This window comes from Pecten maximus, chromosome 15 (genome assembly GCF_902652985.1).
Source record: "Pecten maximus chromosome 15, xPecMax1.1, whole genome shotgun sequence".
Lineage (NCBI taxonomy): Eukaryota > Metazoa > Mollusca > Bivalvia > Pectinida > Pectinidae > Pecten > Pecten maximus.
Genome location: NC_047029.1, coordinates 34,290,301 through 34,306,815, shown reverse-complemented (window position 1 = coordinate 34,306,815; position 16,515 = coordinate 34,290,301). Strand labels below are relative to the sequence as shown.

Sequence of the window (16,515 nt, the reverse complement as noted above, 5' to 3'; positions counted from 1 at the left end):
GCAACAATGTAGCTGATGAAATGTTTTAAAGGGATCTCGAAGGAATTTGGTCGAGAATAAATAGAATTTGAAAAAAAAAAATCCAAACGAATATGACAGTGCCATGCGGGAATTTGATTAAAACATTGGATTGCATTTTGAGGTAATGAAGAGTTATTGCTCTAACTTTCTCTCAGAAGAAATGAATATTTGTTCGTTCGTCGCCATTTGAGAAAATGACACACCAATGTTGTACAGTGTAGCGTTTATGTCTCCCCACAGTAAGGACACTAAATGTCATACAAACCTATTACCCATGCTTTGTACAATTTAGAAAATTACGTGATTACCATGACAAGGCTCGATAGATAACAAGATATCACTCTGAAATATACCGTATATTAGGGTATGTGATAATACTGTACAAGTGTTGACTTCAGATGAGGTTAACTTCTAGATTTATCAAACCTATAATTTGATTATCACCGAGACCAAGTCCGAGGTGATTATAAGATTCTAGGGTTGATAAATCCTGATGTTTACCGATATCCAAGGTCGACAATTGTATTATTATGTAACTGAGACATAACAGTGGATACTGGTATGGGTTATGCATTATTGTCTGAATATCTTCACTCTATGAAACAGGAGTTTTCAAATAACAGGTTGGTTTCCCTATTTCTATTTTACGGTGCCAATCAACTGATGTAAAAATACAATGTTTACCTTCACGCGCAGTATTGTGCGACGAACATTGGATTTTGTCACTACCTTTAGGATAGGTATCGATCAATCGGAAAACGGCAACATCGCCGTAAAACAAATGGTTTTGACCTATATTTACATTGCATGTAATGTTAACACAGTAACATGTAAATTACTTTCTACTAAATCGGTGTATCTTTCTCTAAGATATGTACATAATGCTGCATCATCAGTACCCAGACGGTACTCATATACACGTAAAATATATCTTTAAAACACTAGAGTCCTTTCCCAACCCAACAAAATATTGACATATCTATAGACATGACGACCATAGGATGGGACTTAAAATGGTGTCCCGTGTGAGAATGTCCAACTTGTACGATAAAGATCCCTCTGTGGTTTTTCGATGAAGAATAGGCGTGATAACGCTGGTCCAGAGGATAGGGATTTTTAAGCCTATATTTTGACAGGGTAGTGTCTTCAACTCTCTCCTTCTTCCATCTTCGCCAGGGTACGCGTTGCTGCTACTAAACAGTGCTAGGTTAGGCCGCATTCTAATCTGGGAGACGATTTCGAAAATTAATTACACAATCGGTTAGACAGACGACTCCCCTCTCTTCCGTCCCACTTTCTCCTTTTACTCCATACTGTATCCGTTCTACTCAATTTTCTGTTTACGTCAGCTACATGTATTGGTTCAATCGTAGACTGATATTTCCCTACTGAATCATAAAACTATCTTATCAGCCCTAAATAATTAGGCATCAAAAGTATTTTGATCTATTATTTCAAATAGTGTAGAGACAGGGGTCTGTTCAGTGATAAACAGTATTTCCCAAAAGTAAGTTGGTAGTGAAAACAAGCATATTAACGGGCCTAGCATCATACATGTCAAGCTTTATATCATAGAGGGAGGTGTAATAGTTCATAATGAGATGGTGATGGCGAAGAAGTATTTTACCTAAGTCCCTGGAAACCCTTTATTTCATTGTAAACAAGCAACAATATTATTATTCATTACCTCGATGACGAGAAAAATCTTTGAGTATAAGGGTAATTATACCATGTTTGCTATGTAACGCCAGTTTTGATTGGTTTAAAACCATGTATTATTTTCCAATAACCCACGCTCGTGCCAATAATACACGGTAGTGAGTCACGGCTGTTACAATTTTATATATCTAATATTCACACATTTTATAAAAGGTAACTATAGCCGAGTGGGCTAATGGGTTAGTCTTTCAGTAAATTTTTATCACGATGCGAGTTCGAATCCTACGGAGGCCCCCCCCCCCCCCCCCCCCCCCCTTTTTTTTATATTTTTAATTTTTTTTTTATCCTTTTTTTCAAAATCAATGCCATATGATAGATGCTCTTGATCGTAGTACTGTATTACCTGTATATTTCATCAACAAATAATGCAATACTCCAGAAATAAATTACAAGGTTTTCTCGCTGTTTCTTTGCGTTTTTTTCTATTAGAAAGAGGTCGATCTCAGAACTAAACAGTACATGGCAGAATAGAAATAATCAACTTTGACTCGTGTATTGTTGCAGGATATACAACTCGGACTCGGATATTTTGCAATTTTAATTAATAACTCAGGCCTGCGGCCTTCGTTATTAATTTAATTGCAAAATATCCTCGTCCTCGTTGTATATCCTGCAACAATACACGAACCATCGTTAATTATTTCTTAATTGACCGTGTATCAAATAGTATTGCAATTACACAATCCATTAAATTTCTTAAGGAGACATTGCATCGCGCTTCAATAGAATGGAACACTATACGAAGAGTAAGCCTCAAGGTCGAGCTGCCATAAATAGATATACACTAGATGTCGAAATTACGTTCTTATACACTCCAACGCCACCCAAGCCACCCATACATTGTATCAATGCACACACTGGTTTAAAGTTCTATGGTACATATAAACACACATTCGTAGATCCGGTACATTCAGTCGGTGTCCATACCCCATTCTAATGTATAGAGTAGTGACAAAGCTTGTGAAAACATTGCGAAAGGCAGGGGTCGTGGATTCGGGACAGTACTGGAAATCTAATCCCCACGTGCTATGAGTAAGTATATATTATGGTTGGCGAGGTTATATTTATGAGCGATATTTTGATGGCTTCCGATCCCCGACATATCCAAGAGTCGTAACTTGTCGTATGCTTGCATTTCCTCTTCTTATGTTCACCATAGAATATTTTCTGTAACTGGAAAGAGATACAAATATAGATAAAAATTAAATAACTTGCAATATTTGTGTGAAATGATTACAGGGATATTACATAACGGGATTTAGAAGGGAATTGGGAAATAAAAATTAAATATGAACGTAGTTCATATAAGATGTGTGATAGATAGAGCATTCTTGATTTTGGGACTCCTCAGTGATTGCAGGATTCAAAAATAGGGAAACTCAGAAGGACAGTTAGGAAAATATAAACAGATGTAACCAAACAATATAGCGTGGAACAGGTGGAACATTTAGTGTTAGACATTCCTGACTTAAATTCTAATTAAAACAAGTCAATAGTTCGTTAATTAGTTCATTATTAAAGATAAACTTTATATATATAAATGTACAAGATAGTATATATATGAAGGTATTCCCGTATGTGTACATTCAATGTTAATCGTAAATTCACCGAGGGTATTCGTAATCAATATCCCGGTTCAATGAATACGTACATGTATACCAACACCGTCATGCCTGGATGGTTCTAACAGCATGCCGACCTTATGAATGTACGTACTCATATGAGAGCATGGTAAGGTTTAGCTTTGGGCAATGGTGTTTACACATTCAATGTAACAATATAGCCAATTCTATTCCATTGAATTTAAATCTATTGACTGACAATGTCTATCCCTCCGGCTGCTAACAGCGTCGCCACTTGAAGACATTAATACATTATGATCAATAGCAATCGAAAAGATAGAAATCCAATGGAAAAGATAGAAATCCAATGGACAATATAGAAATACAATAGACAATATAGAAATCCAATGGACAATATAGAAATACAATAGACAATATAGAAATACAATAGACAATATAGAAATCCAATGGACAATATAGAAATACAATAGACAATATAGAAATACAATGGACAATATCGAAATACAATGGACAATATAGAAATACAATGGACAATATAGAAATACAAGACAATATAGAAATACAATGGACAATATAGAAATACAATAGACAATATAGAAATACAATGGACAATATAGAAATACAATAGAACAATTTAGAAATACAATAGACAATATAGAAATACAATGGACAATATCGAAATCCAATGGACAATATAGAAATACAATGGACAATATAGAAATACAATAGACAATATAGAAATACAATGGACAATATAGAAATACAATAGACAATATAGAAATACAATAGACAATATAGAAATACAATAGAACAATTTAGAAATACAATAGAACAATATAGAAATACAATAGACAATATAGAAATGCAATGGACAATATCGAAATCCAATGGACAATATAGAAATACAATGGACAATATAGAAATACAATAGACAATATAGAAATACATGTACAATGGACAATATAGAAATACAATGGACAATATAGAAATACAATAGACAATATAGAAATACAATGGACAATATAGAAATACATGTACAATGGACAATATAGAAATACAATGGACAATATAGAAATACAATGGACAATATAAAAGTACAATGGACAATGTAAAAATACAATGGACAATATAGAAATACAATGGACAATATAGAAATACAATGGACAATATAGAAATGCAATGGACAATATGGAGTATATAAGAAAGAACTGTCTTTCACACCTTAGGATGTGATATCTACACTTGTATGTCACATCCAAGGTGTGATATCTCTATCACCCCCTATGATGTGATGTCTCTGTCACCCTCTAGGATGTGATTTATGTTAACCTTTCATTTCGCCCGGGATAAAATATTATTAAAACTTATCGCGTTGTTTCCCTCGCCTAATAATTAATATACTAATCCCTTATCTTGAGGACGTGACTGAGAAATCTCCAAACCTCGGGGTATTATTCTTGACAGAGCCTCGGGTTAGACCACCCAGAACATCAACCCTCGGGGTATTATTCTTGACAGAGCCTCGGGTTAGACCACCAAGAACATCAACCCTCGGGGTATTATTCTTGACAGAGCCTCGGGTTAGACCACCAAGAACATCAACCCTCGGGGTGGAGATTTCTCTTTCACATCCACAGGATTGGGGATTTTTCTACACAACACTAGGTGATGGAAATAACATGATTAATTGTTTTACACAACAAATACATATTAACCGTCACAGATGTCGTACATTTGTCTGTACCAGTAGTTTATTGACTGAGTTATAATAGGTTGCCCTGATATCTCCTGTTAGGTATTGTCTGAACCAGCTGTTGTATCCACACACGGGTAATGTATTGATTCCAACTATTGTGCATGATATGCCACACATTTGACATTAACATTTATCCCGAGCCCTGCTTATAAATTGTGTATATAAATAAGACTTAGGACATTAAATTGATTATATCTTCCTAGATGTTACATAAAGTACTATTACGACCGAAAATGTACAGCTTTACATCCGAACACAGACACTTATGTAATATGAACATTGTGTTATGCTGAGATATTTGTATCATTATATTTAACATGGAACCAAAATGAGAAAAGAAGCAAAATTTAGACTCGTGCCCTGACAGGGCCTTGGGCTCATGATATACTTCATCAAATCACCAAGTTATACATATTGTAACCGTGTTTAGCACTGCATCACCATACTATCCCCAAAAATGGATGTTTTGGTGCCGTAGTCATAAACAAGCAGACGTTCTAATATTAGCATAGTAACAAAAACATCAATCAAATTATACAGGTATTTAATTCAGTATTCAGGTACAAATAACAATGGGATTTACTAGGCTTATTTTGTGTTCTGCCTTGCATAGATTTTGATAATTCCAATTAAAAATCTAGAATAGATCCATGAGTGACAGCAAACAACAACAGTATTAGGCCTAGTACATTGCACTATCACGGTATATATCAACATCATATACCAGTGTACTAGTATGGTAATTATGGTAAATTGTTATTGTTAGTTACCACAGAACCCGTCTTCATGAAACCGTAACCATACTCAAATACACATTGTGTGCTAAATCTCTAAAAGTCTTGGTAATCAATCTTATATATATTTTTTTAATTATTTTGCAATGATTAGAACGAGTTTCGGAAAGGTCATTTTCAATGTTAATGGGTTTCTTTCATACTGATATTTCATGAATTAAGCGAGTTTAAAGAAAGTTGGGTTGAGCAAAGATTTCATGTTTGAGAATGATTTAGATAAGATATAGGCCTGGTACTATTGTGGTATTTACGGTATACCGTCATATTTTCATATTTCTGTTTACTGGTTCGTTTTGTTTTATCTGTAGCAAGTGCGTGCTGCTTTTATCAGATGTTACTTTGAAACCTTTCTACAGACGCATGCAGTCAACCTACGTATGATTTGGTAGAATTCCCAACGGTATTGTCTATCTTTTGTATGCTGATTTGAATCGTTGGATCATGTAGAAATATCACGAGAGGATGCTGGGGAAGAGCAGGCTGTACACCACTGTTACAGGAACAAATTTAAAGCAACGTTTATGTCCCAGCAGAATTTTTTTTTTATGTCTTCTTTTTAAAAAAGAGAATGCCCAATCACTTTTTCTATTGCATACTGTAAAACAATCAGTGTATGAAGCAATCTCCCATTATTCAAAGGATAGCGTCATTGGGCTACCCGCTTCCACACAGTTTTAAAAATGTTTCATCACTTTCTCGGATTGTGGTATAATTGATTTACGCCTGTATGTGTACCACGACTTCATCTCGTATTGCTGAATCTCTAACTTCCAAGCCGTCCACATGTACGAGAAATGCTGTGTGGGTGGCTCTGATAAACCTCTGTGTTATATTATACATTTGTATACTGTTACAGTGGTATTTTTTACAATTCTATTTAATGAAAACAGCCTGGATATTGACACTGGTTATTGACAGTATTTCTTATAGCTAGCCAACACAATGATCATATCAATTAATCTTATTTGGTATGAACAGCTTTCAAATGCCACAAAAACAGAGTGACTTAACCAATGTTATTCTTTGTTTCCTTGTGTCTCCATGATTTATTTGTCATACATACATTTGTGTATCGAGTTTATATTATGTGTGACATAAGTTCGGTATACCGGATTCAGTTGCTCTACTTAATATTGTAATGTAGACATTCGTAGTTCGTGGTATTGTAATTAATACAGGGAATAATTCAAATTCATATACAGATGGAGTTACCAGGGAATATTTACATGTGTCTGGTAGTGTCACTATACAAATATTATAGTCTGTTTGAGAGTTCTGGCATTGTTGTACGTTTAAATGCCATCCATCACGCGCTACACTGATCAGCGTATCAATACAACACAAACCGGAACTACAATATCCAGGATAGTTAAGTTTAACGACCAATTATTTTTTCTGTATTATTTGTTATAACAAATATGTCATTTGCGCATTACGTTGATAATAAAATGATTATCAAAATTAAGTTTGTTTGTTTTGTTTTGTTTTATCTTTCCAAGAACTATTTTGTTTTTGTTTTCTGTTTTGCCAAAAACACGCGACCTTGTTCCGGCTGTTCCAACGTCTGACAAAAAATCTGCTGACTGTCGGTAAGGCGGGAATTATGAATTTTCAATATGAATTATAACATTAAAAATTTTTTTAAATATAAGCGTTTTGAACTGTTTCTGTATGGTATTTATGGTATATTTGAATGCCAGAACTTTGCAGGAAAACAAATCATAATATTGTTTGAATCATAAATACCATACAAAAACAGTTCAATGCTTAAATAATCAATAGTTTATAGTGTGATCCCACTGAAATGTTATAGCCTGGACGCAGTATCATTATACCCGGGTTACATTAAAACGGGTTATCGCCTATATAAATATGATATTTAGCATTTTAGGAGAAGGTTTTCTTTAATTTCGCTTTTTTTCACACACAGATCCTTTCTGTTTCTGCTCATTAGGTATTGTCAAAGATAAGTGAGAATAGTAAAATTGTATTGAGTTGGTATTGCGTGTTAGACATAATATTCATAGACATAATATACATAGATATAATAGTCATAGATATAATATACATAGATATAATATACAAGGTGTACATAGATATAATAGTCATAGATAGTGACGGAGTATGCTGAGATATTTGTATGTTGGGTTTATCACTCATTGTAGTAGTTGGTGACTCCCTTACTGGGCAACATACGGGGGATCATCGAATGTCATTCAAAACGATTAGGGGTAAAGTGTTTGGCCCAAGTACATATCCACGACAGTACAAGCCCGTCCTTAGCTTCAAGAGAAACACAAACCGACACGGGTAGGTAGTGTCGAACCAGGCACCTCGGGTCTTTAACCGAGGTTACGTTGCCGGCGGTCTAACCGGCTGAGCTTCCGCGGTCCCTGTGTTCAGATGTCGTAGTCACGAGTTTTGGTGGGAAAGCGATATCGATGTGGGTTTGTTTGGTAGGGAATGGTAGACGGTGGGGGCCAGAGAAAGTTATGGTGTGATGAGGTAGAGAATATATGATAGGAAATAACCGTTTAAGGATAATGGTCTATCATAGCATGAAGGGAGGGGGCGGAAGGGTTTCAGTGAAAACAAATTGAGTTTGTGAGGGTGTGTGATTTGGAAAACATTTTCCAAGAAAGGATTGAAGTGGAAAGGATGGTGCTTGAGGAAGGGTTGTAATGAACGAGTGGAACAGATACAATCTTTACCAATCGGTTGACTCTGAAGTCACACAAGGAAGTATGTAAGACGCTTTTCTATTTATAAAAAAAATCGTCGCGGTATGTCTGTCTGATCCGTGATAGCCAGACACAAATACATCTCCGTCTGTGTCACGACAGCAAATATTATTCCACTGAAATAACGAGACTTATGAATACACCTTGCATTATAACAACGATTGATTTGCTGCCGTCCTCCCTGAGTCCATACATCAGCTCGTCTCCATAGTGACAAGTGGTTGTATCGCGACATCGGCTGGTCCGAAGAGACTTAGGTCTACTTTATGAGACATACGAGATTTAAAAACGATATAAGCAATTTAACAAATGTGGAGTGTAATATTTGTGAGTGAAAAAGATTTTTATTGAACAGAATACCGAACCATATTTAATATATCACGGATAAATCTCCTCCACAGTTCGCCGCTAGACGGCGCCTATCTTAAATTAGACCCCCGGTGACTGATGTAAACACCTTTTGTCATGTCGACACTTGGTCGTGTAAATCATTCCCCAGTGTAAAAGACAAGTAGTCACTCGATTATAATTACAGTTGATTATATCGCAGACATTTATTGATTGGTGTTATCAATAAGGAGACCGGATATAGGGGGCGTTTGTTACCGGAAGTAGCATACGAATGGATGTGGGCATTCGTATATAATCTAAACTGAGGTATTTTCCATTCATCACGTGTAATTTACCTTCTCGATAGTCTCATTCTCCGAATGTACTGCTTATTAGTGTCGCTATAATGAGTACAGTTGTCGGGAAAAATAGCCCAAAGGTCCACAATCTTCTGAAGTTAAGGACAGGGGGAAGTTTTTCTTGATGAATTTCAATAGATGTATATCTTTAAACTTGAACACTTGTCCCCCTCCGCGTACTGTGAACCTGCTTATTTTAGCGGTAATCCTATTTTAGTGTTTTTCGCACCGAAAGCATTCCGCTAAATTATGAGTGCGCTCATTGTAACTTATATACATTGGTTCCTATTGTAATCATTGTTAATCTGTTTTAAGCTGGTTTTGCGCTTAAATATCTGTTTATCAAATAAAGTACGTTCACAGTGTACAAGAGAAGATATATTATTAAGCACAATACAAAATTGCCGACAATCTGACTGCTGACGTTGTCGAACAGACAAAGTTATTTTATACCTAGGGTCATCATCTCTGAACAGCCTAATTAGCATAACAATAAACTTGTAAGTACAAATGTAGTATTTTGTGAATGATACTTTAACAGAGAATCCTGAGCAAAGGTGTAGTTTTAAGCTGATGTGAATGATTATTTCCCCCTTTGATAAGATTATGACCCTGTTCAGCTTCAGCATTATTTCATTGCTACCATGTACAATATTCACAAGTTCACGTACATTGTATCCCTAAGTACGTGGATGCAGCATACAATTCTTCAAAGCAAAGCATTTGAGGTTTTTTTAACCGGTCGAATTAGTCTTCATGTCCTTTTCAATCACGTGATATGTGTGTGTTACGGCAAATAGAACACACCGTTTCCTCTAATTTTGGGTTTCGTGCATCGCTGATGAATTTGCTCGCCAAGCAATTAAGCCGATCTGTGAGAGCCATCCATCTTTGGATAAAAACGCTGTTTGTGTAGGCGTGCTTGCCATTAGCAAAACAGGTCGACCTTTTGAGCCAGCACCATACTGAAGTGTTAACGACAGAGTGGGTATACCTGGATAATTCACTACGGCAGGCAGACGGAAATTAAATTGAGAAACTCCTTGTATTGAGAATACATTTCTCTTTGTACTGATACTGTAGATCCGACCGCTATCATATACATTTCTTTTGCCATAATTGAAATTATGGTTGACAGGCAACTTTATTGGATAAAACGATGCGACACAACCAACATGAATGGATATATCGCTAACGCATGGAGGTAGAAAATGTCGTTAAAACCAAGTGCGTGGGATGGGTTAAATCATATAAAGAGGAAAACACATGTCGTGTTAGTCCATGATTTGCTATTTTAGAAAAGTCATCTAGACGAGAATTACGTAATAACTTTCAAATCTATTGATCATTTTTGTTTCATAGGTCAATGGCTGCGGTGGGATTTTTGTGTATCAATTACAGTTGTACATCTTCGCCACAGCGAGGAACTGTCATGTAAAGACATCACGGGAAATAAGGCTGGGCCGTTAATGGCCACCACTTCTAAATGTCAAACCATTAAAACTGAACAAATCATCACTTCACCTGGTCACATGATACGGATGTCTCGTACAAGGTTTGACCGTGTAAGGAGCTTCGGTATTAGACAATTCTATAAGCCATACTCCAGATAAGACAGTCCATACCTCATAATTCTCAAACACCCCATGAGATAACCCCGGCATACCCCATACACACTATATACAGTGGGGAATGTGGCCGGGTGTATTTTATTAGGTCATCTGACCGGAAGGGCGTGTAGCATGCTGGGGTGAAGGGTTACCAAGTTTGTTCAAGTGAATAACCTTGAACTCCTTTTTAAGATTACAGGACACAAGTCTTCAAATAACTTCTCAGTCAAAAACTACATGCCAATCAGCGATTTAGACCCATAGGGCCACTTTCTATTTGATATTGAATGAAGTACGCAATCACAAATAATTTAGTCAGATGATCGTTAAGGCCAATGGGCCCTTTTTAATAACTTTACCTATAGTCTGAGATGGGGGCAGTGTTGGTTATGAGAAGTAGAATTTTTGATATAACTAAATAGATGCATACCTGCATAGAAAGGCTATGACGTATTTGTAAGTATTTTTCAAAATGAAAATACATACCATCAAAATGGTCGTATAACAATAACATATTCAATAGGTTATCAAATATTTAATTCATCCTACATAGTATCTACAATCAATCTTTATATAACATTGAAATATACGACAGAAGTTTCTGATAGGTTCTGAACATCAGCAAATACATGGATCTGCTCACATTTCCTGCTACAACCAAATATAACGCACCTGTCGTAATATTTAGGTAATGTTTACAAAACATTAACAGCCTAGAGAGAAAGAGACTGGTAATACACACAGGCGCTTGCATAGAAAATATGACTTTCAATTTTTTTTTTGATATGACAGTGGTATGTGTAATCTGTTTAACAGATTACACATACCACTGTCATATCAAAAAAAAAAGTAACAGATTACACATACCACTGTCATATCAAAAAAAAATTGAAAGTCATATTTTCTATGCAAGCGCCTGTGGTAATACAGCCATAGGTTTGTGAACGTTTGTGTCAGTCTTAACCATCAAGCATACAGATTATTTTCGTTCAACATTGGTTCAACATGATGTACCAGTCGAAAAACGTAAATTAATGAAAGTAATTAGCTTGATTTCTTATTAGACATGTCATTTTCGCTTTCGGTGTTGCCTGTAAACTTGCAAAAGTCTACTGCGTTAAGTTGATTTCTAGGTATTGAGATAATGGCTGATGTTTATTCGTGTTCCTCAAAACACCTGTATAATAAACATGTCTAGTTACGTAATACTAGATTCAGCTCTGTATATTAAAGTGTCACGTATTGATACAAACATTATACATGTACATAAAATACAGTTTCATTAAAACATTAAAATACATCAACACCCAGCCATATTTGGCTTATGAGACACTCTTACTGTTCATGTAATATTTTCTTATGATACTTATTTGAATTCACATTTGTTAAAAAGTTCAGAAACGGAAACAGTTAACAAACGAATATCATTGTATAACATTGGTTAATGTAAACTTTATTTATACTTATATATTTAACTTATATCAATCACGCTTGTTGGCCCGGATGGAAGCGTGTATAACATTCATCTGAAATCAGCTGTGACCTTTAACCTTTTGCACCATTTTTGTTTGTGATGATATGATAAGTGAAATGAGGCAATACTTAGCAGCACATGGGTTTAAACAAATGTCAAATAGGAATACAGACAATATTTGTCTTTCCCTGGTGAAATGAACACAACACGTTTTACATTTTTACATACTAGGAATTAATGTTCACTAATACCACATGTATCAGCGATCAGGATTGTTACCCAGTTAGAGGGCAATGGTGGCCCATAGTCTTATATGTATTAATGTCTATGTAGAGGGCAATGGTGGCCCATAGCCCTATATGTATTACTGTCTATCTAGAGGACAATGGTGGCCCATAGTCCTATATGTATTAATGTCTATCTAGAGGGCAATGGTGGTCCATAGTCCTATATGTATTAATGTCTATCTAGAGGGCAATGGTGGCCCATAGTCCTATATGTATTAATGTCTATCTAGAGGGCAATGGTGGCCCATAGTCCTATATGTATTAATGTCTATCTAGAGGGCAATGGTGGACCATAGTCTTATTTATTAATGTCTATCTAGAGGGCAATGGTGGACCATAGTCTTATATGTATTAATGTCTATCTAGAGGGCAATGGTGGACCATAGTCTTATACATATTAATGTCTATCTAGAGGACAATGGTGGTCCATAGTCTTATATATTAATGTCTAGCTAGAGGGCAATGGTAGCCCATAGCCCTATATGTATTAATGTCTATCTAGAGGGCAATGGTGGCCCATAGCCCTATATGTATTAATGTCTATCTAGAGGGCAATGGTAGCCCATAGTCTTATATGTATTAATGTCTATCTAGAGGGCAATGGTGGCCCATAGCCAAATATGTATTAATGTCTATCTAGAGGGCAATGGTGGCCCATAGTCCTATATATATTAATGTCTATCTAGAGGGCAATGGTGGTCCATAGCCCTATATGTATTAATGTCTATCTAGAGGGCAATGGTGGCCCTTAGCCATATATGTATTAATGTCTATCTAAAGGGCAATGGTGGCCCATAGCCCTATATGTATTAATGTCTATCTAGAGGGCAATGGTGGCCCATAGTCTTATATGTATTAATGTCTAGCTAGAGGACAATGGTAGCCCATAGTCTTATATGTATTAATGTCTATCTAGAGGACAATGGTAGCCCATAGCCCTATATGTATTAATGTCTAGCTAGAGGGCAATGGTGGCCCATAGTCTTATATATATTAATGTCTAGCTAGATTGCAATGGTGGCCCATAGTCCTATATATATTAATGTCTATCTAGAGGACAATGGTAGCCCATAGTCTTATATGTATTAATGTCTAGCTAGATTGCAATGGTGGCCCATAGTCCTATATATATTAATGTCTATCTAGAGGGCAATGGTGGCCCATAGTCTTATATGTATTAATGTCTAGCTAGATTGCAATGGTGGCCCATAATCTTATATGTATTAATGTCTAGCTAGAGGACAATGGTAGCCCATAGTCTTATATGTATTAATGTCTATCTAGAGGACAATGGTAGCCCATAGCCCTATATGTATTAATGTCTATCTAGAGGGCAATTGTGGCCCATAGTCTTATATGTATTAATGTCTAGCTAGAGGGCAATGGTGGCCCAAAGTCCTATATGTATTAATGTCTATCTCGAGGACAATGGTAGCCCATAGCCCTATATGTATTAATGTCTAGCTAGAGGGCAATGGTGGCCCATAGTCTTATATGTATTAATGTCTATCTAGAGGGCAATTGTGGCCCATAGTCTTATATGTATTAATGTCTAGCTAGAGGGCAATGGTGGCCCAAAGTCCTATATGTATTACTGTCTATCTAGAGGACAATGGTAGCCCATAGTCTTATATGTATTAATGTCTATCTAGAGGACAATGGTAGCCCATAGCCCTATATGTATTAATGTCTAGCTAGAGGGCAATGGTGGCCCATAGTCCTATATGTATTAATGTCTATCTAGAGGGCAATGGTGGCCAATAGTCCTATATGTATTAATGTCTATCTAGAGGACAATGTTGGTCCATAGTCCTATATGTATTAATGTCTATCTAGAGGGCAATGGTGGCCCATAGCCTTATATGTATTAATGTCTAGCTAGAGGGCAATGGTGGCCCATAGCCCTATATGTATTAATGTCTATCTAGAGGGCAATGGTGGCCCATAGTCTTATATGTATTAATGTCTAGCTAGAGGACAATGGTAGCCCATAGTCTTATATGTATTAATGTCTATCTAGAGGACAATGGTAGCCCATAGCCCTATATGTATTAATGTCTAGCTAGAGGGCAATGGTGGACCATAGTCTTATATGTATTAATGTCTAGCTAGATTGCAATGGTGGCCCATAGTCCTATATATATTAATGTCTATCTAGAGGGCAATGGTGGCCCATAGTCTTATATGTATTAATGTCTAGCTAGATTGCAATGGTGGCCCATAGTCTTATATGTATTAATGTCTAGCTAGAGGACAATGGTAGCCCATAGTCTTATATGTATTAATGTCTATCTAGAGGACAATGGTAGCCCATAGCCCTATATGTATTAATGTCTATCTAGAGGGCAATGGTGGCCCATAGTCTTATATGTATTAATGTCTAGCTAGAGGGCAATGGTGGCCCAAAGTCCTATATGTATTAATGTCTATCTAGAGGGCAATGGTGGTCCATAGCCCTATATGTATTAATGTCTATCTAGAGGACAATGGTAGCCCATAGCCCTATATGTATTAATGTCTAGCTAGAGGGCAATGGTGGCCCATAGTCTTATATGTATTAATGTCTATCTAGAGGGCAATGGTAGCCCATAGTCTTATATGTATTAATGTCTATCTAGAGGACAATGGTAGCCCATAGCCCTATATGTATTAATGTCTAGCTAGAGGGCAATGGTGGCCCATAGTCTTATATGTATTAATGTCTAGCTAGAGGGCAATGGTAGCCCATAGTCTTATATGTATTAATGTCTAGCTAGAGGGCAATGGTAGCCCATAGTCTTATATGTATTAATGTCTAGCTAGAGGGCAATGGTGGTCCATAGTCCTATATATATTAATGTCTATCTAGAGGACAATAGTAGCCCATAGTCTTATATGTATTAATGTCTAGCTAGAGGGCAATGGTGGCCCATAGTCCTATATGTATTAATGTCTATCTCGAGGGCAATGGTGGCCCATAGCCTTATATGTATTAATGTCTAGCTAGAGGGCAATGGTGGTCCATAGTCTTATATCTATTAATGTCTATCTAGAGGGCAATGTTGGTCCATAGTCTTATATGTATTAATGTCTACCTAAGGGGAAATGGTGGCCCATAGTCCTATAGGTATTAATGTCTATCTAGAGGGCAATGGTGGTCCATAGTCCTATATATATTAATGTCTATCTAGAGGACAATGGTGGACCATAGTCTTATATGTATTAATGTCTAGCTAGAGGACAATGGTGGCCCATAGTCCTATATGTGTTAATGTCTAGCTAGAGGGCAATGGTGGCCCATAGCCCTATATGTATTACTGTCTATCTAGAGGGCAAAGGTGGTCCATAGTCATATATATATTACTGTCTATCTAGAGGACAATGATAGCCGATAGTCCTATATGTATTAATGTCTATCTAGAGGGCAATGGTGGTCCATAGTCCTATATGTATTAATGTCTATCTAGAGGACAATGGTGGTCCATAGTCCTATATGTATTAATGTCTATCTAGAGGACAATGGTGGCCCATAGTCCTATAGGTATTACTGTATATCTAGAGGGCAGTGGTGGTCCATAGTCCTATATATATTAATGTCTATCTAGAGGACAATGGTGGACCATAGACTTATATGTATTAATGTCTAGCTAGAGGACAGTGGTGGCCCATAGTCCTATATGTATTAATGTCTATCTAGAGGACAATGGTGGTCCATAGTCCTATATGTATTACTGTCTATCTAGAGGGCAATGGTGGTCCATAGTCCTATATTTATTAATGTCTAGCTAGAGGGCAATGGTGGTCCATATTATGATATGTATTAATGTCTAGCTAGAAGGCAATGGTGGCCCATAGCCCTATA

The 16,515-nt window shown here is 36.4% G+C and overlaps 1 protein-coding gene across 2 annotated transcripts in view; it reads left to right on the top strand.

Moving 5' to 3' along the window:
- Window positions 1-16,515, top strand: part of LOC117343475 (putative sodium-coupled neutral amino acid transporter 11) — a 78,177-nt gene that overhangs the window by 1,001 nt on the left and 60,661 nt on the right. The window contains exon 1 of one of the 2 annotated variants that reach the window (XM_033905840.1): window positions 2,646-2,772. The exons of the other annotated variant lie outside the window; for it this stretch is intronic. The gene's annotated coding sequence lies outside the window, so the exon portion shown is untranslated. Of the gene's footprint in view, window positions 1-2,645; window positions 2,773-16,515 lie in introns of those variants that run through there. 2 annotated transcript variants of the gene reach the window in all.